Here is an 18480-nt window from a genome sequence, read left to right on the forward strand (position 1 = left end):
TCTCTTAATTAATCTCAGTATTTTATTCATTCTATTTTTCTTTCATGTCTTGTTTAATTATTATGTTTTGCTTAGTTTTAATTATGTGTGAGTAGTTCTCTTTCTAGGGTTTATGGGGATCCATAAATAATATGAAGGGGTAATTTATCGTTGTTAATTGTCAATGCTATATTAATTTCCTATTGATTGATTTAATGCTCTGTGACTAGATTAGGCCTGATCTTTTATGCATGAGTTTGACAATATTGATTCGAGGTTCGAGAGATGAGAATTGATGTTTAGGTCTAGTTTCAATAGGCAGGTTAATCTATAAATGGTTAAGTCGAGATTCGAGAGATGAGATTTAATACCGGTAGATTAATTCTGTGATTGTAATACGTAGCGAAAGCCCTTTATAATCTGGTTAATTGATGCATTGATGATTGATTATTATGTTTTACCCTGGAATATTATTTATTGGTGAACCTATGCTCTAGGTCTTTAATTCATTGATTCCTCTTATTTTATTCTCCCTACTTATATTCTTCGTAGTATAATCTTTATATCACAACAAATTGTTACTAATAATTTAGATTGCTATTAATTAATTAGGAATAGAAAGACTAGTTTCCCTGTGGATTCGACCCTACTTCCCTATCTACTTTAGTTAGAGGACTTAGGTAATTACTTTTGATTAGGTGATACGACTTTAGCCTGTCAATGTTCGTTGTTTTAATGTTGTAGTTGTTGTCTTTACTTTGTCTTAGTAATTTTAATAAAAAATCATAATGTTTTTATAATCTGAATCCGCGGCAGGTTCTTTGGATACCGTATGGGCCCGAGTACATTGTCATATTGGTAATCAGATCATTGCAATTCATAATGGTTTGGAGGCATCAAGATCGAAAATTGGTTAAAAGTACATACAATTTCCACTGTCACGTATAAATGGCAAAGTGTCTCAACATTGTTTGAAAGTACTTGATGATGAGACGACAAGGATGCGGGAGTTGAGATACCAGGTGTGTGAGCGTTGTGAATGTGCAATGCGTGTGACCCATGGTGTACCATGTACTTGCCAGATACATGATTCGCTAGTTGCAAAGACAGGATTGTATACCAGGCAAATTCATTCCTTCTGGAGGACCTTGGTTATTGGTGATGGTGTTGATATACCTGAAGTGGTTAACGATTCAACCGAGGAAGCTGCACATTTTCGTTCCCTAGTTGATAAGGTCATTGGTAGTGACCCTGCTGTACTTCGAAAAGTATCTCGCATCATTGAACAAGAGCTACATCCGGATCATACAAACCTTGAAAACCACATGTAAAACTCATGTTCGAGGTCGACGGAGGAACAATGATACCAGGCATGATCAAAGTTATTTCGAGTATGTATACCATCGAAACACTCAATGTGGTGGTACAGAACAAACTGGTACTACCTCAGATAAGTCATGAAATTACAATTATTTGCTCTAGTGAATTACACGCCTATTGTGAATTACTAATAAATGACTATTAGTTTTGTCTAGAAGATCAATGTGATATCAGTCAATGCAGGTATTTGCACTTGCTTCCAGGACCAATGTTTCCTTACATCACGGCATGGAAGGATGTCATTGGTGATGGAAACTATGACTTTCGTTGTGTGGCCGACTTCTTCTTTAGTGATCAAGCGTAATGGTATACCGCTCGGGAAACAATAGCAAACGAGACCGCCGCTCATCCAATGTTGTACGAATGAATTTATGGGATTGGAAGGGTTTATATGAATATAGAACGTATTCAATGGGAAGTGGGGCGGTTGATATGCGGCATTGGATGGTAACAATTCAAGATTTATTTCCTATTGCTACTTGGTTCAACGCAAGGGTGATTTGTCTTGGTATAGGCATGATACCAACCTGCTACTACCCATGCATCACGGTGTTACCATTGCCGGCACGAAGCAAGGTCAGGGTACCGACTAGAGAGTTCGTGATCGCTACAGTTGGTGGGTCACATTTCATCCGTCTTAATCTCGCACCCGATTCACCTCTTCCCCCAATCGCAGGTTGGTGGACTGAGCACCACGAGCAAAGTGTTGATGATTGGGATCAGCAGTATGAAGTTAGAAGGAACATGTGGGATGCATTAATAAGGTAGTAAACTTATTTATGTAATTATTTATGTACTTTCACTAAGGTTGAACAGTTGTAACTATGTAATATAGATTAATAAAAGTAATTAAACTAAGTTCCAACAAAACCAAATATAAAAGTGTCCAGTTCTTACATTACATGCCGAATAAAAAGAAATATAAAATAATTAAGACAAGTAATAAAATACAACAACTAATACGAATAAAGCGTAATCTACAACCCCGTCATCGCCTTCCAATCAACTACCAGTTGCTCAGTCATTGCCCTTAATTCACGCGACATGCTGGGATACTCATCCAGTGCTCTTTTGTGAATCTCCATGGACCGACTCATCCACTGCAAATAAGAAAACACTATATTATAGAAATTACAATTACTAGAAGTCGAAATAATAGTATAATAAAACACAACTACTAACATAATCCGTGTTAGTTCACTCAGGTAGATTGCTCCCGACTCCTGAACCCTTAGGAGATACACGAGGGTGAGAAAATCTGTGTTCCAGATCAGGCTACATTCCATTCGATCCTGAGATCGAGCGCTCTTTCCATAGGCAAAAGAATTTATACAAGCAAATACTGGCGAGTTCTGGTGGTGAAATTCCTAGAGACCCTTCATCTGATTCTAGTGATCCAGACACTTCTTCAGAATCAGAATTAGAGATGGGAGAAAATCCATCTAAAAAGCTCAGCGACTACTCTCAGCCATCTTTGGCGCATTTTCCCCACCTTTCTCCTACGCCAGATCTCGAGGGAGTTAAATTCGAGATTAAGCCCCAGTTCATCACGATGATAGAAAGGAAGCAATTTAGTGGAGCTAAGGGTGAAGACCCAAATCTACACATTGCTGACTACTGTCAATATTGTAACACTATAAGGCAAGCTGGGGTCACGCAAGACCAAATAAGGGAGATTCTCTTCCCTTTTTCTTTATGTGGAAAAGCTTAACTGTGGTTTAATGGTTTAAATAGAACTGCACTCGGCATTACTAATTGGGAGACTCTTGTTTTGAATTTTTATAACAAGTATTACCCTGCAGAGAAAACAGCTCTATTGAGAAGCGCAATTCAAAATTTCGCCCAAGAGCCAGATGAGTCACTATATGAAGCTTGGGAGAGATTCAAAGACCTACAGAGAAAGTGCCCTCATCATAACTTAGCACAGTGGCAGTTGATACAAGCTTTCTACAATGGGATTGGAAATTCTTCTAGAGCAATTTTGGATTCTGCAGCTAATGGGAGGTTTATGAACCTCAATGTTGATGATGCAGGTCAGGTTATTGAAGATATGGCGATCCATAATTCCCAATATGGGAATCCTAGAGGTTTTGCAAACAAGGGAAAACACCACGTCGATTTCGTATCCTTTTGCAATCTCAATTAACCTCTATTTGTCAGAAATTGGATAACCTTACTACTGCTAATTCTAAAATAACTAATGTTTCTGCAATTGATAATAATGCTAATGATGCTTTCTGTGAAAATTGTGGAATTGTAGGTCATTGGGAACATGAGTGTAGGAGTTCTATGGAGCAGGTTAACGCTTTTTAGTCCATCAAGCAAAATAACCCATACTCCAACACCTATAATCCCGGGTATCGGAACCATCCTTACCTTTCCTATAAGAGCAGTAATGTGCAAAATCCCACACCTCCACCTCCACAACAACCAGCACCACCACCTCAGCAGAAATATTACCATCCCAATGCTGGCCAGAAAAACCAACCGCAAACTCCTCCACCACCTTCTGACCCAGCTTTATCATAAATTAGAGCGATGTTAACTAGTATGCAAAAGCATATGGAGAGTAGAGACTCACAAATTGACTCGATTGTAGCCCACAATAAAGTCATAGATACTCAAATTGCACAGTTAGCCGCTGCTCTTCAGGTTCGCCCACAAGGAGCCCTACCATCGCAACCAGTACAACCCACAGATCAGGCGTTTGCAATTACCCTCAGGAGTGGTTCACACTATGATGGGCCTCCTATGCCCAAAGAAGATGAACCTGTTTCAACAGAAATTGCTAATCCTGATTCCTTTATACCAAGGGATATTAATCCTAGCCCTGCAGGGCTAAAGGGTAGTACTAATATTTCTGATGTTATATTGCAGGGTAAAACTCCAGGGAAGGTTGTAACTCAAGACAGGAGTAATGATGTGCAACAACCAATTATCAAACTACCATTCCCAAATCGAAATTTGAAAACCAAGGTGGATAAGCAGTTTGGTAAGTTCCTTGACATGGTGAAGGATTTGCAGGTAACAGTTCCCTTTACAGAATTAATCACGCAAATACCTTCATATGCGAAATTCATGAAAGAAATATTGACTAGGAAAAGGTCTATTAGTGAGGTAGAGACTGTCGCTTTTACTACTGAATGCAGTGCCGTACTACAAAATAAATCTCCACCCAAACTAAAAGATCCCGGTAGTTTTTCTATCCCTTGTCATATTGGCAATTTAATGATTGATAATGCATTGTGTGATTTGGGCGCTAGTGTTAGTGTCATGCCATTATCTGTGTGTTTAAAGCTAAAAATGGGTAAATTAAAGTCTACTAATATTACTCTGCAAATGGCTGATCATTCTTCTAAATACCCCATAGGCATTCTAGAAGACGTCCCTGTTAGAGTAGGTAAATTTTATATACCTGTGGATTTTGTTGTTCTTGATATGGCTGAGGATTTGCATACCCCAATTATCTTGGGTAGACCCTTCCTTAATACTGCTGGAGCAATTATAGATGTAAAATGTGGTAAATTGACACTATCAGTAGGGGATGATAAAATTGTTTTTAATTTGAATAATACCCCTAAAATCCCCATGCTAGAGGAGAAGTGTTATAAAATTGATGTGGTTGGTAATTGTTCCAATAAGCCCCAAGCTTTTGTTAAAGATCCCTTGGAGGCGGTATCGTGTGTTGCATCTTCTACAGGTACAACTAACCGATGGAAAGAGGAAGTGGACGCAATAGAGAAAGCCTTATCCTGTGAAGGTCTTGGTTTTGAAGATGAGAAGGTGGAAATGAGTACACAAGTTGCGGAAACTGAGCCTATAGTGAGAGTTCCACCAGATCGTGTTGTAATAGCTCAACAAAGTGATAAATCGAGGTAACCAACGGTCAAAAAGGGTTCTCAATCGAACAAAAGTAAAGACCCACCAGTTCAAGCCAATGAGGATCCACCCAATAGGGTGAATTGGCGCCTTACAGGGCGTGTTAGGAAGCCGAGTCGTGGTTTAAAAATCGCTCAACCGGGTGAAGAACCACCCGACCAGGCGATAGGCCAAGGGGCTTAACTTCCCGACATGTAGTAAGAGGGTCGTGCGGGACCTAAATAAACCAGCGCTTTGCGGGAGGCAACCCGTATTTTTCTTGTTTTTTTTTAGTCTTCTTTCTATTTCTTGTGAGAGGAGAAAGGAGAGAGTTTAATGAGTTTATTGAGTCGTACAGGTTAGAAGGAAAAGAGTTAGTCAAATTTGGAAAAAGAGAAGGAGTCTCTCGTACCAAACATTGCCTCGGGCCCGATCGGGCGAACCCGATCGGGCGCGAGAGCAAGGGTGAAAAATTGACAAATTTTGCCCGACCGGGCGAAGGACCGCCCGACCGGGCGCGAGAGTTGACGAGTACGGACATTTCGACTGCCCGACCGGGCGGTATGGCGCCCAACCGGGCGCGAGAACAAAGAGACTTTAGAGGGTTTATACCGCCCTACCGGGCGGTATGGCGCCCGACCGGGCGCGAGAGCGGATCAGCAAAACTGCTTCACTTTGACAGGCCATAACTTTTGCGTTTCTTATCCGTTTTTGGCGTGTGACCTATCGTTGGAAAGCTCTTCAAGTCTACTTTTTAATGAAATTGGAATCATTGAATTATCAATTATACATCAAAAGTTATGATCAGAATAGTGCACCTGACTCAATTTTTATCTTTTTTTCCACTAACACTTTGTTTCTTTCTTGCCCAATTTTGTTCCAAAGAGATGCATTGCAATCTTGAGGCTTTGGTGACATTGATGTGGTGATGACGAAGAGTAGTCACCTTGAATACTTGCTTCCCCTTAAGACAATGAGGACATTGTCTGATTTAGCTTGGGGGGAGGTTCTCGTGTTCATATAGTATATCTTTCACTTTCTCTCTTGGTATGCTTAGTGTAGTTTTACTGCTTTCCTAGTGTAGTTTTATTGCTTTCCTTTCCTATAAGAAAAATACAAAAAAATTGAAAAATAAAAAAATCCAAAAATACGTTCCAATGAATTGTAAATCATGCTTCCCTGTGCCCCATACTTGAGAAAAATTGTTTTGATTCTTGGTATTTGATTTTGAGCATTGTGGATTAGTTGATCATGATTTGAAGTTTAATTGCTTGGATGCCTAAACATGCGTCAATTTTGTCCAACTACTTGTGAATATAGTGCTTGACTAGTTGATTTGGTTAGGAATGTGTGTTTAGTTCCTGGTATGTCAATGAATTTGAGTATTGGTTTGCAACTATGAGTAGTGTTTCATAACTCACTATTATGCACATGAGGAGGACGAAGGCATTTGTTCTTTTAGGTAGCCTTCAGATTTATTTAGATACATTTGTTCCCTTCTTGCTACCCATGTTGTTGCTTGTGCCCTTTTATTGTTTTTAGCCACATTACAAGCCATGTTTGCCCCATTGGTTACTAGTCCCAAGCTTGGCTTGGGGGAGCTATTAGTGAGTGAGGTGAGGGAGTTTGTAGTGTGCACATTATTTGCAGAATTTGGGTGGGTTTGAGAAGTTATTTGTTCTTGATCATATTTTTGCTTTGATGAGTTGTATAGTATATATATTTGAAAAAATAAAAGTGTGATAAAAAAAAAGAGAAGTTCAAGAAAAAAAAAAAGTGAAAAAAAAAGAAAGTGAACTTCTAGAAAAAAAAAGAAAAAATAATGAAAATGAAAAAAAGAGCAAAAAGAGAAGAAAAAAGTTTCATGTTTAAATTGTCTAAGTGAAGGTTTATCAAAAGAAAGAAAAAGTTGAGTTTCAACGTAAATATTTCAAGTTATGAGTTCAAAGTTTGTTATTCACTCTAGTTCCATATTATCATATTTTTATGAGTGAAATTGTGAGTGTTGGGATTGTTTATTTTGTTTGGAGTATATTTGGTGGATTTGTGTTGGAGTTAGTTTTGTTGGAGATGTGTATGATCATTATATTTGGTCATGGGTTTATTAGGATATGGCTCCCTTTTAGCAAGGCTTTTCTCTCACATATTCCCAAATTTTTCCTACCCTTTACCCTACTCTTACATTACAAGCTTTAAAAGACCTTTTGACCTTGTGCATAGAGTTGTGTGGATGTGAAAGTGTTGTTTATCAATGCAAGTTATGACTTGACATATTCCGAGTCGACTATTAGGTTGAGTGTATGTCTTTTTAAACACACGAGTGTTGTGAGTTTGGGAGGGCATTGTTCACATTAAAGGGGTTGGGATGGAGAGCGATCGAGTACATCTTTTACTCGCCACATAAATGAGAGTTGAGTGTGTGAGCACTAGTCTTGAATTCTATATGCTCTTGTGGTTTGCTCTACTTGACAATTGTGGGGGAGGAAAGGTGATTAGATGGATAGGATTGGTTGATTTTGAAGCATGTTCACTTGATTTGCCTTGAATCGTTTGTGCTTGATTTTTATATTGGGGTGAGGCATGTTTTTATTGTTCATTGAAGAGCTCTTTGCTTAGGGACAAGCAAAGGTTTGGCTTGGGGGAGTTTGATGTGTTCATTTTATATATATATTTATCCCCGTCCCTTGGTCGTAATTAGTAGTGTTTTTGGCTCCTACGAGCCACTTTTATTACTAATTTGTGTTTTCCAGTGCTTTGGCAGTTTTGCTTGAGTTTTGTAGGAATTTGCGTACTTGGAGCATTTTCCCAGGTTTTTTCGAGGAGCATCTACAAGTATTGGAAGACCGCGACCCAGTTCGATAGCCCAAGATCGATTGGAGGGATCAAATCGGTGATTAAGGGCTCGAGTATGAGGATCCAAGAAGGAAACTCGGATTGGGCCAAGGAAAAGAGGCCCAATCGAGGTTTTAGTGGCCCGAGAGAAGCGGCCCGGACTAGGTTCTCCGCCCGAAGGCGCGCCCGGCCGGGTGGGGCGAAGCATGAGTGCGCCCGGAGCTCGCGCCCGGACGGGCGCGAGAAAGCCTCAGAGGAAGAAAAAGGCGGGCCCGGTCGGGCGGCCCCTTTCCCGACCGGGCGCGTGTAGTTTTAGGTGTTTAGTGTTTTCCGTTCAGTTTTGTTTTAGCGAATAATTCTTGCTTAGTATTAATGTAATTTTATTAGGCAAGATTAGGACTTCTTCATTATTACTTACTCTAGTTTTTATTCTCTTCCTTCTCTCTACTCAACTTTCTCTCTCTAGACTTTTATTCTTCTTTCTTGTTCCTCAACTTTATTGTAATTCCGCCATCTCGGTACGATTTCTCTCTTAATTAATCTCAGTATTTTATTCATTCTATTTTTCTTTCATGTCTTGTTTAATTATTATGTTTTGCTTAGTTTTAATTATGTGTGAGTAGTTCTCTTTCTAGGGTTTATGGGGATCCATAAATAATATGAAGGGGTAATTTATCGTTGTTAATTGTCAATGCTATATTAATTTCCTATTGATTGATTTAATGCTCTGTGACTAGATTAGGCCTGATCTTTTATGCATGAGTTTGACAATATTGATTCGAGATTCGAGAGATGAGAATTGATGTTTAGGTCTAGTTTCAATAGGCAGGTTAATCTATAAATGGTTAAGTCGAGATTCGAGAGATGAGATTTAATACCGGTAGATTAATTATGTGATTGTAATACGTAGCGAAAGCCCTTTATAATCTGGTTAATTGATGCATTGATGATTGATTATTATGTTTTACCCTGGAATATTATTTATTGGTGAACCTATGCCCTAGGTCTTTAATTCATTGATTCCTCTTATTTTATTCTCCCTACTTATATTCTTCGTAGTATAATCTTTAAATCACAACAAATTGTTACTAATAATTTAGATTGCTATTAATTAATTAGGAATAGAAAGACTAGTTTCCCTGTGGATTCGACCCTACTTCCCTATGTACTTTAGTTAGAGGACTTAGGTAATTACTTTTGATTAGGTGATACGACTTTAGCCTGTCAATGTTCGTTGTTTTAATGTTGTAGTTGTTGTCTTTACTTTGTCTTAGTAATTTTAATAAAAAATCATAATGTTTTTATAATCTGAATCCGCGGCAGGTTCTTTGGATACCGTATGGGCCCGAGTACATTGTCATATTGGTAATCAGATCATTGCAATTCGTAATGGTTTGGAGGCATCAAGATCGAAAATTGGTTAAAAGTACATACAATTTCCACTGTCACGTATAAATGGCAAAGTGTCTCAACATTGTTTGAAAGTACTTGATGATGAGACGACAAGGATGCGGGAGTTGAGTTGTCAGGTGTGTGAGCGTTGTGGATGTGCAATGCGTGTGACCCATGGTGTACCATGTACTTGCCAGATACATGATTCGCTAGTTGCAAAGATAGGATTGTATACCAGGCAAATTCATTCCTTCTGGAGGACCTTGGTTATTGGTGATGGTGTTGATATACCTGAAGTGGTTAACGATTCAACCGAGGAAGCTGCACATTTTCGTTCCCTAGTTGATAAGGTCATTGGTAGTGACCCTGCTGTACTTCGAAAAGTATCTCGCATCATTGAACAAGAGCTACATCCGGATCATACAAACCTTGAAAACCACATGTAAAACTCATGTTCGAGGTCGACGGAGGAACAATGATACCAGGCATGATCAAAGTTATTTCGAGTATGTATACCATCGAAACACTCAATGTGGTGGTACAGAACAAACTGGTACTACCTCAGATAAGTCATGAAATTACAATTATTTGCTCTAGTGAATTACACGCCTATTGTGAATTACTAATAAATGACTATTAGTTTTGTCTAGAAGATCAATGTGATATCAGTCAATGCAGGTATTTGCACTTGCTTCCAGGACCAATGTTTCCTTACATCACGGCATGGAAGGATGTCATTGGTGATGGAAACTATGACTTTCGTTGTGTGGCCGACTTCTTCTTTAGTGATCAAGCGTAATGGTATACCGCTCGGGAAACAATAGCAAACGAGACCGCCGCTCATCCAATGTTGTACGAATGAATTTATGGGATTGGAAGGGTTTATATGAATATAGAACGTATTCAATGGGAAGTGGGGCGGTTGATATGCGGCATTGGATGGTAACAATTCAAGATTTATTTCCTATTGCTACTTGGTTCAACGCAAGGGTGATTTGTCTTGGTATAGGCATGATACCAACCTGCTACTACTCATGCATCACGGTGTTACCATTGCCGGCACGAAGCAAGGTCAGGGTACCGACTAGAGAGTTCGTGATCGCTACAGTTGGTGGGTCACATTTCATCCGTCTTAATCTCGCACCCGATTCACCTCTTCCCCCAATCGCAGGTTGGTGGACTGAGCACCACGAGCAAAGTGTTGATGATTGGGATCAGCAGTATGAAGTTAGAAGGAACATGTGGGATGCATTAATAAGGTAGTAAACTTATTTATGTAATTATTTATGTACTTTCACTAAGGTTGAACAGTTGTAACTATGTAATATAGATTAATAAAAGTAATTAAACTAAGTTCCAACAAAACCAAATATAAAAGTGTCCAGTTCTTACATTACATGCCGAATAAAAAGAAATATAAAATAATTAAGACAAGTAATAAAATACAACAACTAATACGAATAAAGCGTAATCTACAACCCCGTCATCGCCTTCCAATCAACTACCAGTTGCTCAGTCATTGCCCTTAATTCACGCGACATGTTGGGATACTCATCCAGTGCTCTTTTGTGAATCTCCATGGACCGACTCATCCACTGCAAATAAGAAAACACTATATTATAGAAATTACAATTACTAGAAGTCGAAATAATAGTATAATAAAACACAACTACTAACATAATCCGTGTTAGTTTACTCAGGTAGATTGCTCCCGACTCCTGAACCCTTAGGAGATACACGAGGGTGAGAAAATCTGTACAGCCACTGTATGTAACCAGGAGCAATCGTAGGAGCTCCATGACTAAGTCTGGTGTGGGAACCTACAACTACACTAAAAGACGAACCAGGGACAAACCTAGTCCACATCACATATGTCATCTCGGTCGGAAAGTCTATTCGGTACATCTTTAAGTTGGTCAGCCTCTTGGCCTTCTCTGGCCTAATAATGCTTCGTGGAATGTCTTGCACGAATCCATGTTGACGAACCACTTGATCAGGTATGTACGGCTCAATGATGTTACGGCACTGGATGCAACCAATAAATAAAGTGGGTGGCACGTGTCGTGCAGGATGAACTCCGTATGGGTGCCAGTTAACCTCACATTCAGTCAGCTCATTCAGTCTAGTACGAAAAGATATAAGGCGCTCCATGCTCTTGTTAGGGCATCCCGGTCCAACATCCCAAGCAGACGCACGAGTGATATTAAGCTCCCTCGTCAAGGTACCCTGCTGAGGCTGAAAGCACGGAAAGTACTCGTAAATCCACGTTTGCAGAAGCGTGAGACAACCAGCGATCGAATCAGCATCTTTAGTGATGCCGTACCCAATTGCCGATACAGGTAAGCTATAGTAGTTGAACCCTAAGAGTACTCATTAATAGGAACACCTTCAACAATATGCTCGTGAAGGAAGGAAGGATGAGTCCAATTACCACTCTTGTCTAAAAACAGTGTTCCTCCTATTACTAACCACATGTATGCAGTATAATGGACACTAAAGGGCCTTTGAGCCTCCAATGTCGTACCAAAAATCCTCTCAGTTAGCACCCCACTACCCTGCTAAATCGTTTTGGTACCGCACTTCTCATTCAACTTATCCGTAGTCATATCCATAGTAATCGAGCACGCGTCCCATATGGCGTCCGTGATAGGGGTAGTGGAAACCATGTAACCATCAACACGAATCCCAATAATATAGTACACATCATGCAGCATGATCGTGATCTCCCCAAATGGCATATGAAATGTGTTTGTATCTGGCTGCCATCCCTCAACAAAAGTAGAAATCAATGGCCAGTCAAGATGCTTAAACATAATCCCGGGTAAGTGAGACAACCAACTACCATCAATCAATTCGAGGTGCTCCTGTGCAGGACGACCTCGCCAATTAACCAATTCAAAACACAATTGTGTCCTACTCAAACAGCACAAAACATTTCGCTCCTTCCCGACCCATATATATGATGCCACGTGTAATACCCCGTATGTTTATACGTATTTCTAATTTAAATAGTATTTCTCAAAGTATTTAAATAAGTTGAAATCAATTATTTATGGGATTTTAATTAATTTAAATAGTTTTATTAAAAGTCCAATTTATTTATTTAATAATTTTAAAATACTTCATTTTATAATTTAAAAATATTGGGGCATATGATTTTATACAAGGTAATTTTTGAAAGTTAATGGCATTTAAAGGAAAGTCAAATTGTATTTTAAATAGGAAAGGGATCATTAAGGGTAGGAAGAGAATTTTAGGAAGGACGGTTTTCAGAGAGGGTATAAATACCCACTATATGAGCAAAATCAAACTTTGCCCAAGATGGAGAATACCCAAAGGTAACTCTCTCTCTCCTCTTATTTTTTCTTTCTCTTTGTTATTTTCCCTTTCCTTTTTTTTAAAAAAAAAACACACACACACACCACCACCATCATCGATGGCCGACTTCCACCACCATCTTCGTCAAGTGCAATTACTAGATATATAATGGATCGAATTATGGAGATAATTAAGTTCGTTTTTTTGGGTCGTCATTATCTGTTGCTAGACGTGATCAATGATCTTTAAGTTAGTCAGATAGTCCAAAGCCCAATAGAATGGATCCTATAAGGTCACACAAAAGGGTGATGGATTGAACAAAAGAAAGAAGCCTATTATTGGGCCTCATGGAGTGGCCGGCCATATGGGATTAAAGGGAGAGTATTGTGGGCTTGGTTTGGACTCTAATTATACATATGATGTATAAATAGAGGCCTTGCCTAGGGTTTGACACAACACACTTGAGCAGTCAATTAAGAATAGACTTGCTTTCAACCAAACCCTAGCCTCACGCAATCTCTCTCCTCACTCCCTTCCTCCCATCCATACAACCGTAAGCCCCCCCCAGTGCAAGGTGGTGTACGGTGGTGGTGTGGTGGTGTTCGTGGTTGGTTTCCTCTTCCCTTCTCCGTAGAAGGTGGTTCGAAGTGTTCGTGCCCAACTACCTAGCAGTAGTGGAGGTTCAATCCTATCCCGTGGACTAAGTAGAGGAGCAACGCTTGGGGCTCTATTATCTCCCTAATTGTCAGTCAATCGCTTGTGGAAATCATGCCTCAAAGGTATATATTATGTGATTCTTTATGTGTTATGCTTGTAGATCCTGTTTAGGTGCGAACGAATATGATTCGTGAAATTTTGCATTAAAGTACCTAAAACCCTAAAGTGGTATCAGTTAGCCTCTTGCATTTACGCATATTGATCATAAATCTTTGATGTCCTCAAATTTTAATTCAATTAAGAGGGAGAATAATTTAATTATGGTTCAATCTTTATATTAAATTGAGATTCAATTTTGGAATTTGATTAGATGTGATTTAATTCTGCTCAAAATAGCCTAGAATGGACCGAATTTTGCTCTATCATGCTCGAAAATCTCGAAACTCCTAGCCCTAGATTCGAATTTTTCAAAACCTTAAACCCGAAAATTTTGATTTTTGTGTTTTCGTTTTTGAATAATTTCGATTTGTTTTATGCTTCATGATTTTAATCTAGTTGATTTCATGTATAAATTGTGAATTTTGCATGATCAATGATTTAATTTAAAAGTTAAATTAAATTGGGGATTATTTTTTATGAAGAACCCTAGATTTTAAAATTAGATTGTGAATTTAATTTTAATTGGATGAATTAGCGTAAAAGTTTTGTTTTAATTTATCATGGATCACATTAATTTTATTTAACAAAAGTTGTTAATTAAAATTGAAATTCAACAAAAAAAAAATATAAATAATTTGATGTAAGATTTCAGGCGGTAGTTACGACTGGGTGGCGCAGCCACGGTGGCTGCCGCTGAGGTGGTCCAAGAGGGAGGGCAAGGGCGGGGCAGCAGAGGTCTGAGAGCAAAAGAGCAGCAGCAGCACTGTGCAAAGTGTTGCGCGACACTGCTGCCGTTGCTATTGCACCGTTGCTTCGGCAGCGTACAACGTTAAGTGTACGGCCACCGTGGCCGGCTTAGATTGGCCACACCCGGTGGCTGGTGCACGGTTATTCACAAAAAGAACAAAAAAAATTATTTTAAAATATTTTCAAAATAAAATCTGCTTTTATTTTGGGGATAAAATCAAATTTCAAAAAGGTGGTATTTTGATAATTATCCATAATTAAAGTTGTTAATTTTGGATAGGATTTTTTAGGATATTTTGAGCATATTCCAAAAGGATAAAGATTGATTAAATAATGTGATTTTCCCATAATCATTTTAGGATATAATTGATTTAAAATTTTGTGATTGGCTAGTAATTAGGATAGAATATCCTATTTTTACTAGGATAATCTTTTAAGGATAAATATGATATTTTATTGATGGCCATGAATAATATATGATATTATCTAATTACAGTAATTAAAATATAAGATATTTAGGTGTCATGTTTCCTTAATTATGAACATTCGATGTTGTAGTTTAGGAAAGCATGATGAGTGATTTATTATGTGGAAATTTTATAATATATGATATTATGTTGCTATATAATGACTAGTATGGCCTAGTAGATTACTAAATACGATCTGCGCATCGTGATGTATTTTTGTAATCTTAGTACGGTCTACGAACCGATTTTTTGTAATTTCATTTATTTTATTTAAGTAGTAAATAGAATAGATAGATTATAGGTTGCAGTTAATCCAAGATGCCCATGAAGTGAAGGCCCAAAGGAGCGAGGTGGATGAGATCCATGAAAGTTCAAGTGGCAGCATTTTTTTATTAGTTTTCTTAGGATTAGGGGCCATGTTATGTCTTATTTATGCATTCAGTAAATTATGCATGTTAGATTTTATTGATGTTTTGTGATGATGCGCTAGAGTTCACTAAATAATCACAACATAATGAATCTAGGTCCCGGTAATATTGAGGTTGCTTTTCCAATTAAAAACCCAATAAACCTTTGATATTTATGATAGGTCATGCCAAAACTGGGTATCATTTTATATCTTGGGAGAGTTGGGGTAAATCAAGTTTTACAATTTTAATTGGTTATACTCAACAAGGTTACCTAAAGCGTTTAGAACCTTGAAGCAAAGGGTAATAATTAAACATGTGATGGTTAATTATTCAACCAAGAGTTACAAGAGTTGTAATCAGTAAAGAGTTTACTCACCTTGAAAATGTAATGGTTGATGGTAGGGCCAAAATCTGGTCAATTATTACACGAATAAAGGATCTTGGAATCACTTAAAATTCAATTGGGATCACTTAACATTGAATTAAGTGCCTTTTAAAGTAACATATTTAAATCGTTTATGGTACTTTAAATTTAATTAAACATAATTGAATTTTGCATTTATTAAATGAGTAATATTTCGTTCTAATTTAATAATTATATATAATCTCCTCGATTGAAAATAAAGTTGAGAAATGTTCTTAAAAGATTAAAAGATAATCCATAATTCCAATTTTGCTAAGATGGTACTAAAAAGCAAGTTTTAGATACCCATGTCATATGTCTAAAGTTGGTTTACTTTAACTCAAACTTTAGACATATGACATGGGTATCTAAAACTATTTCTATATGATAGAAATAATTAAACTATTTCTATATATATATATATATATATATATATATATATATATATATATATATATATATAAATTGTCTCTAATATGTCAAATGATTCGAATGAAAAATGAACATTGCATGCAGAAGATCCAAAGGGATGGACTTTCAATATCATTAGATTGTGAATCTATTGATATATGTAAACATAATTCTAATTTGAAATTTTTGACAAAGTCACCATTTAGAAAATGATGATGAGAACTCGAGGTCGGATACATATCGATGTAAGAAAACCTAAGGTTCAACAATTGGAGACGGACAATGAAACTTCATTTGTAATATGATCACATGTGCTTAGTTGAAGCTAAAGTTTGAAAGTTTTGAAAATTTCAAAAGGTTTAGTATGAAGTTCAGTATCAACTTGACAAGATAATGATTACATTACAATATGATTGTAATTGTGAAAGTTTAAGTCAAGACATTTACTTGGCAATATATATATATATTCAATTTATTGCGATATGATCGTGACAATGAGAATTCAAGCCAAGACCTTGATAAACATCCGAGAGTTGTGCAGAAATCGTTGACAACAAACTTCGAAAAGAAACCTTATGAAGTGTTTATGAAAAGGAGACATCAATCTATATAAGATATATTTTTATAATGGATGAAAATACCCTATCTTCCAACCATTATTCAGGGGTTATGCTTTTAAGATAAGCTACAAAACTAAACAAAACTACATATGTCAAATCAAAATGTAGCAAAGGCTTCATATATGATATGGATAAGAAAGTTTCTTATAAAGTCTTTCTACAAAGCAAGGAATGAAAGTTGTATTAAATCATTTAATGCACGTTCAAGTCCTATACAGAGCACGGGGTACTACTACACAAGTCATACTTAGCACAAAATGTTTGTTGCTTAAGTAGATGCCCTTATGGAAAACATGTCATTTCCAAAAAGTCAAGTGGGAGTAGTATAAATCTCGAAAGAGTTCAAGAAAAGAAACAATCAAACCATGGTTGGTTCACCCTATGTTAAATATGCCTTTTCAAAAGGCAAGTGGGATTATATGAATCTTGAAAGAGTTTGAGATTCTTGAAAGAGTTCAGGAAAAGCTTTCGAAAATCTTGAAGAAAATTCAAGAAATAATCGAATAAAAACAACAATATGAGCATGATTCACCTCATGTTACAAATGACAACACGTGATCTCATTAAGTGTAATGGGAATAATAACCATGTGTCGAAGGTAGTACATTCCAAGTGCACATCCTTTATTGTCGTTTCTCATTGAAAACTAAACAAAGTGGTTGTATAAGTTTCAATTGTTACATAAAAACCCACAATGATGACTAGCATACGTAAAACTTAGCCAAAGAAATATGATTTCATATTAACTAAGAGTTCTAAAATATTTATTTTAGAACATGATGATTATGCAAGTAATAAAGATGATTTGACAAGTTATAACTCCAAGTGGTTTAAAAACCATGGAAATCTTATATAGATTCTAAGTCTGTAACCAAGTGTATCACATTTGATTAATTTGCCTAATTGGGTGAGACCCATTATAAGCAAAACAGACAAGAAAGAAAAATGTTTTCTAAACAAAGCAGAGACTTGTTAAAAGATTCAACAAGTTCATAGTATGACTATGACTACGATGAAACCTTTACATTAGTCATGTTGCCAAGATCTATTAAAGATATTTTAGTGATTTCTACCTTATGAGATTTGGTAGATGGATTTCAAAACACTTTCTTGAAATTGTTCATGAAAGAAGATTTGTATATGATACAATTAAAATGATTTTGAAAATCCAATAATCCTAAAAGATACATAAGAGGTCCATTTATGGATCAAATTAAGCATCATGGAGTTAGAGTCTTCAGTTTAATGAGTTAATCAAAATTGTTTGATGTTCTCATAAAATGAAGATGTTGTGTATACAAGATGTTTAGTGGGAGCTATGAAGTCTTCTTGGTCTAGTACAAATAACAATTATTCATTGCTTGAAGAGTCAAGATCTATTGAGATAGGTCTCGAAGGATGTTTGATTTTGGTTAAGAAGCTTATATTGATAAGATTCTTATGAGATTAATCATATATTGAAAAGAGTTTCATTCCCATATAACATGGCACATTGCTTAAAGATTCAATGCTTTGAGAAATGTTGATGAAATTAAGGTTTTGAGTGATGTTCCTTATGCATTTTGCAAAGGATGCATCATGCATGTCATGGCCTATACTCGTCTATTTGATTCACATGTTTTAAGAACAAGTGATGATCGATTTCAATCGAAATCCAATGTAACGTTGGAATACAATTAGAAGTTTCTAAATCCGAGTAAAAGGATGAAGGAAGATTCTTCGTGTATGTAGATGAATATTATTATTAAAATTTAGAAATTGTAAAATTCATATTTATGAGAATGTCTCATGAATTATACTTACTAAACCCCTTCCATAACCAAGGTATGAGAGTCATATTAAGGTTC

The 18480-nt window shown here is 37.0% G+C and overlaps 1 non-coding gene across 1 annotated transcript; it reads right to left on the minus strand.

The window, feature by feature from the left end:
- Nucleotides 1-3172: 3172 nt before the first annotated feature.
- LOC145587072 (small nucleolar RNA R71) lies at nucleotides 3173-3279 on the minus strand. Its single transcript, XR_014101116.1, has one exon. It is a non-coding gene; the product is annotated as a small nucleolar RNA R71 (small nucleolar RNA).
- Between the last annotated feature and the right edge of the window lie 15201 nt (nucleotides 3280-18480).

The sequence above is a fragment of the Chenopodium album genome, chromosome 16 (assembly GCF_948465745.1).
Source record: "Chenopodium album chromosome 16, dcCheAlbu1.1, whole genome shotgun sequence".
NCBI classification, from domain to species: domain Eukaryota; kingdom Viridiplantae; phylum Streptophyta; class Magnoliopsida; order Caryophyllales; family Amaranthaceae; genus Chenopodium; species Chenopodium album.